At 35.2% G+C, this 14,135-nt stretch overlaps 1 long non-coding RNA gene across 1 annotated transcript in view; it reads left to right on the forward strand.

Moving 5' to 3' along the window:
- Positions 1 to 14,135, forward strand: part of LOC135221520 (uncharacterized) — a 53,697-nt gene that overhangs the window by 3,755 nt on the left and 35,807 nt on the right. Inside the window, exon 2 of the long non-coding RNA XR_010315998.1 lies at positions 2,243 to 2,481. This is a non-coding gene — a long non-coding RNA (uncharacterized LOC135221520). The remainder of the gene's footprint in view (positions 1 to 2,242; positions 2,482 to 14,135) is intronic.

Raw genomic sequence — 14,135 nt, forward strand, 5'->3', positions numbered from 1 at the left:
CAGCACTAGTGAAATGAAGTAAATAAAGAAATGGGGCAGGTTATACGAATAATAAGGGAGCAGCGCACCAATACGTTTGTAACGAGAGTCACGATTGAGATGGTATGGGCATGTGTTAAGGATGGATGATGAGGAGGGAGTGAAGAGGGTTGGGGAAGAACCTGTTAGAGGAAGAAGATCGAGAGGGAGACAGGGAATTAGATGGCGAGATAAAGTGAAGGAAAATATGGAGAGATGAGGTTTGGTGCAGGATGATGCCTTTGATAGAAGGCAGTGGAGAAGGCGCATCAGGCAACCGACCCCTTCATGTAGGGACAACGGTGGGAAAGAAGAAGACACCAATACGTTTGTAACAAACGTCTAGAAGCTAAGGCACTAAACTTGAAGTAATGGCAACTGCTCTTTAGAAGCTATAGTCATTTCATTATTGAATAGACCAATTTATACACTTCCTCTTTTCAAGATAGACTTTCTTTTTAACCTAGGTTTTACCTGGAAAGGAAAAAAATGACCGTCCACGTCCGTAAGGTGCCCAGAAGGACGCGCGAGTTCCTCTTTGAAGTCATTCATTTCTGGCGTGGCTACAACAAATGTCTTAATCTTTCCTCATCAAAGAATCCCATGGGAATGACCGCACCTTTGCCTCCTTCTATAGTATGTCTTTTACACTGACGTGAATCTTGACAAGAAAAAAAATTTGTGTGCGATCTTTTTTCCTTAGGCTATTTTTTCTTGTCACTTCCTGTAAAGTAAATATAGATTTCAGTGATATAGTCATAATTTTTCAGGAACTGCTTTGCTTTAATAATCGATGACTTCACATGTTAAAACTTTGCCCTTTTAGTTTTGCTGTTTTTTACACTTCTATTTCTTAATATGATATTCGTTAAGATCATTACTCTATAATTCGTCTGTAAATCAAGAATATTGAAACGCCTTAACATTTTGTACACTCAGTCCGAATTCTCGGTGCTTTATACCTTATCAGTCACTTCTTCACCTCCATCTTATCCCTTTTTGCCCTTCCCCCTTACCCGCCTTCCTCATCCTGCCTCTCTCCCCTTCCTTCATTTCACTCCCCTCCTTTCCAGGACCCTCCTCCCCTCTTTTTCTCCCTGGCGTTTACTAGCATCATTATTACTCCCCGAGGGCAGCGTCAAGGGTCATAATCTTGCATAGAGCAATAAATTGGCCAAAGAAAAGTCCTAGCTGGCTACCCAGATTGTCTTACGATAATTCTCTCTCAGGTAAATAATACAGAAAGAGCCTCTTTATGCAGAGCTTGTTGAAGGATGTCCCTGTCTGCGACCAGAAGCTAAAACCGAGACGGGATATTCACAGTCATCTGTTTTGTGCTTGATTTCCTCTTCGTCGAGAGAGAGAGAGAGAGAGAGAGAGAGAGAGAGAGAGTTGGATGGGCTTGTATATTAACGCGGGCGGTGATTTTCGTAGATTACAACGGGGCTCTGCAAAAAATATAAAATTAATTATCTTTTTGTATTATGTCTAATAAAGCAGACTTGTTAGAATAAAAGAGTTCCACGGGAACGAGGGTTTCGGGATGATTTTCAGGGTATCACTTGCTTCAAGGTTCATTTTCCAAAACAGTCTTCATTACTGTCAAATGTAACTGCATTAACAATACTGTTATCGTATAGATGGGTGAGTTAATTAACCGAATGTAAAAGAGGCGACGAAAAAGAAAAGAGAGAGAAAAAAAAGGTTAAAAGAATATTTTCCAAAGGTATTCGGGAAGAAGTATTTTTACGAAGGAAGTTTTTTGTGGTGGAATTCCTTCATCAGTATAGTATGTAACGTATATTCCATTCATATGTATTAATTTGTTTTTATCTAGGTTATGCCAATCATAGTTTTACAAAGCAAGTAGATAAAATCCACTAATGTTTTTGAGTGATTATTCACCAACTTGACTTTATTACAAGAACAAACATCATCCACTTGAAAACCTTTCATTCTCGCCAAGGCGTTAGTTAAGTACGGTACAGATATACCCGAGTCGTTTTTGGAGTGAGTCTTATCATTGAATTCAGTCTAGAATTAATCCCGAGAGATATTGGAGTTATCCTTTCAAGTCATCTAGTTCTCAGGGCGACGTTCATTATTGAATACCGTTTCAGTCTTGCATACCCACTTGCGCTCAATATGACTCAGTATTACGCATGTATACATGTACGATTTGAGTACGGGAATTACATGAGTTTTGTCATTTTCTGTCTTTCAGTTCGATTCGTCGCTGCAGACAAGATTAAGCTTCTCTTCAGGAGCGCAGTCAAGATTAATGTTATTTGTGATCTGTCTCAGTTACGCAATACTTTGCCTTGGCTCGCTTGTGACGTCACGGTGAATTCATCTCGTCCTCCAGAAAATTTGCGAGGGTAACACATGGGATCGTTTTTGCTTAAAACTCGTCCATATCCTCCATTTTGAAGAAAGCTACGACAAATTTTCTTGAAGGACAAGGTAAGAATTTCCAATTTTTCCAATTGTTTTTGTTGTCCTTGGTGCTGGTATTATAGTATCAACCATTCTTGCTCTTATAGTTGACACTAATTCGATTCTGCTTTGTTTAGTTTTTTTTATTTGTGTTTCGTATTGACCTGCACCTTATTGATTTTCGCTTTATTTTAACTGATTTTAATGCTTCTGTGTACTTTTATTCCTGGTGACTATAATTTCACCGTAGGCTTTTACTTTGACTTACTTTTCAAGGTCACATGTCAATTTATAAGTAGGTATCATATTTCTCTCCGATTTTAATGAAACCTGGTAGGGAGGCATCTTAGCGGTTCGTGTGATTTTGTTGCAAATATTTGTGACCATCCAGGTTTCAAGGTCGCTTCAATTTAAGGGGCACAATTTCAGTCTCACCCTTCAATTTTTCTCTAATTTTAATAGAGCATGATTAGAATTTATTCTAGGGTGGGTGACTATTTGATACCAAACCACTTTCCCTTGCCCCTTTTTTCAAGGACACAGCTTGATTTAAAGGTCATTTTCTTTTTCTCTAAATTTGACAAGATCATAAGATATGTTTCTTGGAGAATTTTCCTGGGTCGCCGGCCACCTTCAAGGTCAAAATAACATTTACTCTATCATTGATGGTTATTTTCCGTTGGTCATTTTCTTCCAGGTCACAGGTTTATCCAGAGATCGGAACCTTAGTTTTTTTATCTGTGTCTTAGAAGCTGTGAAAAAAAAGTGTCTCAAGCGTTCGGAATTGCTTTCAGTATGCCTAACGATGAAGTTGTGAGGGTAAAACTGCAACTCGCCGAGGAGCGAATATTTCATCCGCAACAACAGGTTTCTCGTCAGCCCCTGCTGACTGCCGGTATTAAAGTTTCTTCTGTTACGTTTTATTAATATTTAGATGATTTCAAAAATTGTTTATTAAGTCAAGCACCACTATACATTGAAATGTTATTGTACAATTATTATGTAATAATATCGACACCGAATATTTGAATCTATTCGTCTGGACAGATACAGTTAAAATAAAGTAACTTTTTCCATTTTTTTAGGGTGAGGTTGCTACCCCAATGTCTTTTTTTGGCCCTAGCAATTGCTGGTATCCATTTACCTTATCAGAAATAAAAAATTTCAGCACAGTGAACTGAATTGCCGATTTCGTCTAAAAGTATTGTTGTCATTTTGTCGGAAATATAAAAGGCTACTAGTGATCAATTACAAAAATGTTTTATACCAAAAGATATAAAGAAAAACAGGATCTTACTTCGAAAAGCAAAACCTCCAATCAACCATTTTGGATGTATTTTTGGAATAGAAGTTTACTTCTGAAAACAAAGCTAAAACCGGATTAGTTTGAAAGTACACTTCAAAGTGAAAGCATCCAATGTGAAAAAGGCTGCTTGTGTAAACAGTTCAAAAGGTAAGCCGCTGAATCTTTTAAATGTTTTCCATTTGTGAAACACAAGCAGGTAGTAAACAATACCGATACTAAGTGTCAAGATTTAACACGTGCATATTTCATTGTATTGCTACTTATTATGCAGCAAGTATGGGATGGGAGCCCCCTAGGAGGGAAGTGCCGTCAGTGCACCTCATGCGGTGCACTGTAGGCATTACATAAGGTTCATTGGAGCGTCTCTTCGGCCCCTAGATGCAATCCCTTTCAGTCTTTTTACTGCCCCTCTGTTCATATTCACTTCCATCTTACTTTCCATCACTTCCAAACAAATATTTCGTTGTGCAACTGCGAGGTTATCATCCTGTTACACCTCTTAAACCTTTTTTCCGTTAATTTCCGGTTCAGCGCTAAATGACCTCATACGTCCCAGTGCTTGGCCTTAGGCTTAACTTCTATAAATGTATTCAATCAGAGTGATGGGAATGATCCCTTACGTATTAAACTTAATACTTTCCTGAGTAAAGTAAAGAATAAAAGAAAAAAGTAGAAGAGTAACACTTCTTGTCACAGGATCCAAAGAAACTTCTCCAGTTGTCCAAGCTACAGCATGAGTTACACCACAAATCACATGAAGGGAACCATCTGTTACTTACGACCATAAGAAAATATTTGCTTGGGTATTCCTAATATCAAGAAGGATATCTATATATATGAATGTATAGGAGTTGTATACCTTCATATATGGACACGTACATGTATGTATATATAATACATACATTTGTATAGCCTAAATATACATATATATATATATCTATATGTATATACTATGTGTATACATACATACATACATACATACATATTATATTTACATATATATAAAACATACATATATATATATTATATATACTATTATATATATATATATATATGTATATTATATAATATATAACTTATGTATAGTATATAATATATATAGTTGAGAGAGTGAAAGAGAGAGAGAGAGAGAGAGAGAGAGTAGATAGCATATTTTTTCTCATTCTGGCAGCGGCGCAGCGAAATTTTAAATATATATATATATATATATATATATATATATATATATATATATATATAATATATATGATTTATATAGTTAGAATATTTCCCCGATTTTGCTCTGTGTAAATTGGATAGATAATTATTATGTTGGCTCATAAATCTTTGAATGAATTTCCTTTAACTTTGATTTTGTATACAAATATTTGATAATAAGGACTCACTCCCTCTCTTTAAAGTACGGCAATTTAATATTAATGGTCCTTTCCATAAGCAGAACTTATTACATTTATGTTAACGTATATCGTGAATTTTAATTTGCATGTAGATGCAGCTATAGGCATTTATTAGAAATACTCATTATGAATTTGTTATTCCTGAGCAGTATTTAAACGTCATTTTTGTATTTAGATTTCGAACAAGCTCACATTTGGAAACACTTGACTTTTTATACTCACGGATTTACAATACCTGACAGTTTTTCTATGTATGTATGTATGTATGTATGTATATATGTATGTATGTGTGAGTGTTGATCAGTCCCAGTTAGGTTTAAGGATAGAATTTGAGAACCAGATACAATATCCTTCTATGATCATTCTCTCTAGAAGGGAAGCTGGGGTATGGTAAGAAAAACTATATGTGTAATTTCATTAGTACAAGTCGGGCTTAGGTGTGCAGAGAGAAAATGGGGAATATTTGGAAAAGCTAATTAAAGGATATATTATAATATGATATATATATATATATATATATATATATATATATATATATATATATGAGTCTGATCACATCACCTGTGATTCAATATACCACCACAAGACTAAAGTGCACTTCACTAAATGTCCCGATTTCTTGGTTTCTAGGTTCGCGCCCGGGAGCGGACGAAATTATATCAACTAAAATTTCCCCTTCAGTTAACATATATGAAAATATATTAATTCTTAGGTAAAGAAACTAATTGGATATTATATATCTATATATATATATATATATATATATATATATATATATATATTCATATATATTGTAATCTATGCCACAAGGGTTCTGAGTGACGAAATGACGAATTTGTCGACAGGGAATGTAGTAGAACGACAAACAACTAACGAAATCTTCGTATGGAATTTTTATGCGTTGTTGATTGGATGGTACTGGATACGGGAGGTAAAAGAAGGGTGGTTGATCTACGAAAGTAATGATGAAAGAGGGCAGACATATTCAAGGTGAAAGAGACAGGATGTGTCATAACAGTGGCATTTTCAAGAAAACAGCAAGGGTCCCCACACTGTTCAAATATTCTCGTAGCCCTTAACTGCGTAATACCATGATACATTAGTTCTTTGTTGATTTTCGGGTCAATGGTCGCCCTCAGTGGATGGATGGGGAATAAGTCTCTTTGGTTATTGGTAATGTACTACATGTCACTCCCCATTGCTTTGGCTTGATATTACTGGTACTGCTAGGTCAGCAATTGCTATAGTTATGTAGTAAGGACGAAGTTGGTTGATGTGAAGGTACTAAGTAATTGTAATATTTCCTAGCATATACCATAAGCATCAAAGACTATTGTGACAGTGGCAGGTCCATAGTATGCTATGTAGCACGGGGTATTTATTGTACTACTAAGTCTTATGGGGGCATCTCAAGGTTCATTTTCAGTTTGGACTTTGGTGCTTCCTTCACCTGTTCAGAAAGTCTTCATATAGCAGTGAAGGAAAAGGAATGCCGGTCTTATACTGAATTTATCTGCTAGACTTCACTGAGTGTGTATTCCAAATATAAGTGTGCACATTTACCAAGTAAGTCATTATTTTAGTTGTTCTTCCTAGGGCATCTCTGAGATTCTAATTACTCATTTGAAAGTCTGAAACAGTTATTCATCTGCTTCGTTGGTCCCAGAAGATATGGTGCTCCTGATAGTAGTTATGAACTATTTCCCGACATCAGCTTTATAATTCTTCTGACTAAAATGCTGTCGCATAAGTATGGCGATAACATTAAAAATCCTGTTCAGGAAGTTGACTAAATATCCCGACACTGTTCAGGTTTTGATTACATCTTAAAGTTCACTTTTCATGTAGATGATGAAGTGACCCAGGTGAATTGGCCTTCAGTGTTTCTGTGGTATCATCCATGAATGGTTAGCTGGTTTAGCTGTCTTGTTTAGAAACTCTGTGAAAGTCGTGTCAGATTAAATGAAATATTTATGTCCGAGAAGTTCATGTCCATGCCTATTCCAGGCTAATAAACAGCCATGCATGCTAGTTGCTACAATCGTAGCATTCAAAGGTAACCAAATGTTAAGCTTGTTCAAAACAATGAAAGGTGTTTTGTTACGCCGTTGTTCACTTCCATTACAATTTTAATTCCATCATTGGAGTCAAGCAGTCGCTCGGTACTCAAATGTGGTGGGAATTGTCCATAGAATTTTGTAGACCGTGAGGGGGCCAGGTTAGTAGTAGTAGCTAGATTAAGCCAGCTTTGTGCTGGCACGGGCTCTTGCTTCACAGCAGCCCGTAACTGGTGATGGATGAAGGATTCTTCTCTACAATATATCATTCGACTCCAATTTAACCACTGGGCCAGAATTGAAATAATTTAGTGGGGGATAAAGTGTTAAAGAAGCAAATCCCAGTAACTAAGGAGAGCGTGGGAAGGAAAGGATAAAATGTGAGTGGGAGAAAAAGTTTGGGAATCAAAGTTCCCTTGGGATATGAAGAACGATGTTAATACAACGAATGGATGAATTTTATCTTATACAGTGAATTGCTGTAAATCATTAGATATTGCTCACTTGAGAGTGGCCAGATGAGGAGTTAATCTTCTCAGCGCCGCTCGTTAAGGTACTGGCGAAGAGGAACAGCAACGGGATGATTAGATGAGGCAGCTGGTGTTCGGATTGAACAACAGGTGCTTGGATTTGAAGGTTTGGATGAGGTGGGGTTGTATGCGATTTAGCAGTGTCTCTCTGTTTACAGGTGTCCCTGTAAAAAGTTCGAAGAGAACGATGATTCCTTCGAATCATTTTGAATCGGTTTTGAAACTGATTGTCAACTCAGAGCAACGGATGATTAATGGTAAATTTTAACTTATTCATAAGCATGGATGCACTGACTTTCTTTTAGGTTTTTTTAAGGTGAGAAATACCCAATTACATTATTTTTGTGTTTATGAATTTTCCTGTTGACTTATTGATATAAAGCCCACCTGCAAAATTGAATGATCAAGTTTCTTAAGTTAAAAAAAAAACAGGATTTTTAACGTTATAAGTAATATTATAAGAATGGCTACATTCAATCTTATACGTGTATGAAACAGAAAAAATAACAATTTAAATACTTTTCATACGAATTAATCCGGGATGTTTTCTAGTAAACTAAATAGCTTTTCCTATACTAGAGATATTTACTGTAAAAATTAAAAATACTTCATAGATAATCCATGTTCAGATAAATATTCAAAATGGTACGTTGTCGTAGTATTATTAAAGGTCTTATCATATAAAAACACTCATGAAAAACACAGCATTCTCTACAAAATTCTAAACACCGATTATAGTGCATTGTATTGTGAGGTAACTATTTTACCAAAACAAGTCAAAAGAGTGGTGGTCTTTTTGTTCAAATGAAACACTGAATACAAATAACTCGATTGTTCTCATATTTATGAAATATCGATCAAATTTATATTCTCGTTTTAAACGTAATTTGCTCAAAGGCACTACCATTTTCGCTTGGATGTATTTTATTTTCAAAGGAAGTCAGATTTTAGTGTTAATGAACTGTTATAATCCAAATATTGGTTCTTTTCCTTGGAATCAATATGCACGTTGTCTAACATACACAATAAATGTTATTCCTTTTTTCAATTGGGGAAAATTGAGACCTTCAACGTTACGTTACTCTGTCCAGCAATGAATAACCCAATTCCTTGTAGTTACAGAGTGTAAAATCAATAGATGGCTCCGAAAGATGTACAGTTATCATAGACCATCTAATTCTCATTGTTTCAGGGAGTCTTTTTCAAGGCATCGGATTACTATCCCCTAGAATCTGTATAATTCTACTAGCGTAGCGACTTACGACCTATTTGGTCACTCTCTACAAGTACAAGTTCCAAGTAACATGAAACACTTTGGCAGTTATGATCCACACTCACAGGCCCCAAGTATCCTTCATTGGTGTTAGAGTTTTTGGTAATTGTCTATAACTAAAAATCATTCCTTGTGCTATCTGCTATATGAGAGAACCATATATAGAACGCTTAAAGAAAATAAAAATACCACATAATCGCTCATTATTGGTTAAAAGTATTACCATTTTTAATACTCTTGCTTATTTGTTTATTTTTTTCCATCGGAATTGTATAGTGTCGAAATCATGTAGAAAAGAGGCAATAGAAATTTTCACCTCCGATTATAGGTGATTAAATTTGCTAATTATGTACCTCCAAACACCTGAAAATAGAAAATATTGAAATGCCATTTATATATATATATATATATATATATATATATATATATATATATATATTATATATATACTATATATATATATATATATATATATATATAGTATATTTAAATGTATAGTGTGTGTGTATGTTTGTACACACACACACACACACACACACACACACACATATATATATATATATATATATATATATATATATATATATATATATATATATATATGTGTGTGTGTGTGTGTGTGTGTGTGTGTGTGTATAAAACCGAATACCACAGGAAAATGATAGGCAGAAATCCAAGCGCTTTCGTTCTTAACTAATACAATGTCTTAGTAAGACGAAAGCGCTTAGATTTCTGCCTATCATTCTCCTGTGGTATTCGCTTATTTAATGAAGTCACGTGCATGTACTGTGATTTTTAAAGCATACATATATATATATATATATATATATATATATATATATATATATATATATATATATAATAAATGATGGCCAATTACAGTAATTGTTAACCCAGTGGAACCAAGCCCTAGGTCCCCCCCCACAACCTCAAATTCAGTCATTAATGACACAACAAAAATTACCAAGAGCAAAGTGCTGCTTCTCAAAGAAGGGCATCACACAAATGAGTGAGCATCCTTCTCGTCAGCCATACTTTATAGGTATTTCCAACTTAAGTAATGGTTGTCCTTTGTTCGTAAGCTGCATCAGGCTATGTTTACCCTCTTCTGTCGCCAATTTTGGGAGGATACTGTCAGCCAGAAGCAGCCCAGTTACTCCGAGGATAACAACTCTCAATTTTCCTAAGTGGGAGGGACAAAGGCAAATGGAAGGTGCCTCATCCCTTCCTCTATACACCGTGAAAGGAACGACACCCTCCTCAGGCAGCTCCTCTCTCTCTCTCTCTCTCTCTCTCTCTCTCTCTCTCTCCTATCTCCCGCTCAGGTAGCTCGTCTCTCTCTCGCTCTCCTCTCTCTCTTTTCTTTCTCTCTCTCTCTCTCTCTCCCTTGCCTCCTGCTCAGGTAGCTCGTTCCCTTACCTCTCTCCACCTCCTCTTCCCCTGCCTCCTCTTCAGCCTCTTTTGGTCGATTTTATGCTCTGTCATCGTCTGCCTTCTGAAGGAAGCCTCCTCCTTTTCATTCACCTAATGCATGTCTCCTTTCAGCTCTCATTCGTTGTCTTTCACGAGTGTTTCCTCAGCTCGCCTGTTGATAAGAAATACTCTACTTCGCTCTCTTATGGATATCACATTGCTGAAGAGAAGTGCTGTAAAAATCACGCTTAGCCCGCGTAGATTCTGCTGCTTTAAATGCGTAGGTTTGCAAAAGTATTATTAGAATGTTCAAATAAGAATTCTGTCACACAAAAGTAAATAAGAGTTCATTGAGTAAAACTACTGGCAAAGTCTGAACTCCCCTCTTTCAGTTGTCATCTGTATGCAAGAAAAGATATATATATATATATATATATATATATATATATATATATATATATATATATATATATATAGTGTGTGTGTGTGTGTATGTGTGTATGTGTGTGTGTCTGTGTATGTGAGTGTGTGTAAATAAATTCTTCTGTTAAAACAGGATACGTCTCAAGTATAAAAGGCATTAAAGCATCTATTTGGTTTAAAGTAAAGTATTCTGTGGACTAACTTCTACCCCTGATAAGGTGGGAATTCAATCCACCGAAATATAGTCCTTAGCTTTAAACCAGATTGTTTTAATGGGCCGTTTATACTTGATATATATATATATATATATATATATATATATATATATATATATATGTATTTTTTTTATTGTCACTTCAGTTTCTGACGATGCCATTAAAAGGCAATGAAGTAAAAAAAAAATGCGCTGAATAATAGTAAAAGAAACAGTCCAGCATCACATAGCTAATTCCCACCCCCCAACCCCCATTCTCTCTCTCTCTCTCTCTCTCTCTCGGTTAATCGATTGATCTATCGATCGACACTACATTTGTATTTGGGTTTGTGTGTAAATTTGTATATCTGATAATGCTTTAATTGTTTTAATTTATATATACACATATATTTTATATTACATATACATTATATGCATACTTATATATATATAAATATATATATATATATATATATATATATATATATATATATATATATATATATAATAATATATATATACACGTGTACACAGATGCTGATTCCAAAGAGATTGCTTCTAAATTAAATACTGGATAGTGCCCATCCTGATTCTAAGACGGACTTACGGGTGTTCGAAGTATTAGTGGTGCAGTTGAAAATCTTCTGTTGACAGTTTACTACTTCATTCCTCTATTCAATAGTTTTTACAAATCCTTTTAACAGGATACGGGCCAAGGGTGAAAGAAAAGAAATATTGCGCGTCGCTTACCGGCACATGTGAAAAGTACATTTCTTTTAATGTTGTGAGCAAGCTTAAATTGTCACTCGTATATAACAAAGTATATAATTATTTGCTTGACATCCCGCATAACTCTTTGCCTCCAGACAGACGTTAGTATAGATTCAATGAAGAAGTCATGAATTCCATCAGTGTCAGAGATGATGTTAGAATGACTCGAACACTGTCATTGCATATGATTAAGCCAACAAGTCAAGTACCTTTATGACGCTAGCCGTGTCATCTTGTAGAATAAATCTTTATTGGATAAAATTATGACATGTAACTGTTGCATGCAATGATATGATGACGCAGTGTTTTATTATGTTCTTGCACGTCTGAAAAGATAACGTAACGGACAGATAGATACTTGGTAACACCCGCAAGTGCTTGATATGTCACTTGCATTATCTATAAAGACAGGCATTATTTGCCCAAATGAGATGGGCAGTTGAAGGTTTTGTTGCATGACCTGCGTCAGACAGGCATGTATAAATGTATGTATGTATTATATATGTACATTATATACATATCTATATATATACATAATACATATATATATATATATATATATATATATATATATATATATATATATATATATATATATATATATGTGTGTGTGTGTGTGCGTGTGTGTGTGTATGTATTTACACACACACACACACACACACACATATATATATATATATATATATATATATATATATATATATATATATATATATATATATATATCAGTCGATACAAGGTGAAGGACAATCCTTTATTCCCATTATATGTACTTTTATTGTCGCGACGTTTCAAGACATAAAAGTCCCATTATCAAGCTAAAAGAGAGATAAAACAAAGTTAAAATCACAAACTCGGCATACATATTAAAAGCTTAAAAAGTTAACAAATATAAAAAGCAAGTACAAGAGTAGGGAGGAGTCAATACCATCAGGTGCTGAAAGCACAGACCGAGTGACAATTCAGGCCGGGTCAGCTTCGACTTGAACTCACGAGAGATACAGAGGTGTTGCGGAAGACTGGGTGTTTAACTGCGGAACGAGTTTTTGTTAATGAAAAGTGATTCTAAAATAGCTAAATGCTGTTCGTTAGGGGATTGGCCTATAATTTTAAAATCTTTGTAATTCATGTCAGTTTACATTTCTTTGTGTGCTCGCGTATACATGAAAACTCAGGATTATTTAATTTGACACCTGTTCTATAACTAACGCCACGATGAGAGTCTAATCTCACTTTGAGTAACCTCCGTGTGGAGCCGACGTACTTCCCTAGATTACATCTAGGGCAATTAAATAGATATACGACTCCTGAGGTCATCAGTGGACTGAGTTTCTCCTTGTGTTTAAATTAAACAGAGATCTGATATTCATTGGGTTGCAAGGTTACTCAAAGTGAGATTAGACTCTCATCGTGGCGTTAGTTATAGAACAGGTGTCAAATTAAATAATCCTGAGTTTTCATGTATACGCGAGCACACAAAGAAATGTAAACATGACATGAATTACAAAGATTTTAAAATTATAGGCCAATCCCCTAACGAAACAGCATTTAGCTATTTTAGAAACACTTTCATTAAACAACTCGTTCCGCAGTTAAACACCCAGTCTTCCGCAACACCTCTGTATCTCTCGTGAGTTCAAGTCGAAGCTGACCCGGCCTGAATTGTCACTCGGTCTGTGCTTTCAGCACCTGATGGTATTGACTCCTCCCTACTCTTGTACTTGCTTTTTATATTTGTTAACTTTTTAAGCTTTTAATATGTATGCCGAGTTTGTGATTTTAACTTTTGTTTTATCTCTCTTTTAGCTTGATAATGGGACTTTTATGTCTTGAAACGTCGCGACAATAAAAGTACATATAATGGGAATAAAGGATTGTCCTTCACCTTGTATCGACTGATGTCTACTGGTTGATAGAACCGCCTTCAATTTTCACTATATATATATATATATATATATAATATATATATATATATATATATATATATATATATATATATATGTATATATATATATATCCATCCATATTTAATTGTAACTCTTGTTATATTTTGAAAGGTGATTGGTGATTTTCATCTCTGACCTGAGGCTCACTTCTATCTTTGAGTAATGTTCATCGAACGGTATCTTTCTTCTAAAAGATAATTTTTTGGGTGTTCCGTTAATGGTGGAAATATGCGTACCAAGGTTCTTGCTCCTTGCGATGGGAGGCTCAAGTTATCGCGGGAGAAAGTCTGCTGATTTCTTGAAGTCTCCCTCTCCTTCGCATTGCAGTCTTGGAACTTCGTCCTCTTTGACTCGATGTGGAAGTCCTCCGGA

This window comes from Macrobrachium nipponense, chromosome 2 (genome assembly GCF_015104395.2).
Source record: "Macrobrachium nipponense isolate FS-2020 chromosome 2, ASM1510439v2, whole genome shotgun sequence".
Taxonomy (NCBI): Eukaryota; Metazoa; Arthropoda; class Malacostraca; order Decapoda; family Palaemonidae; genus Macrobrachium; species Macrobrachium nipponense.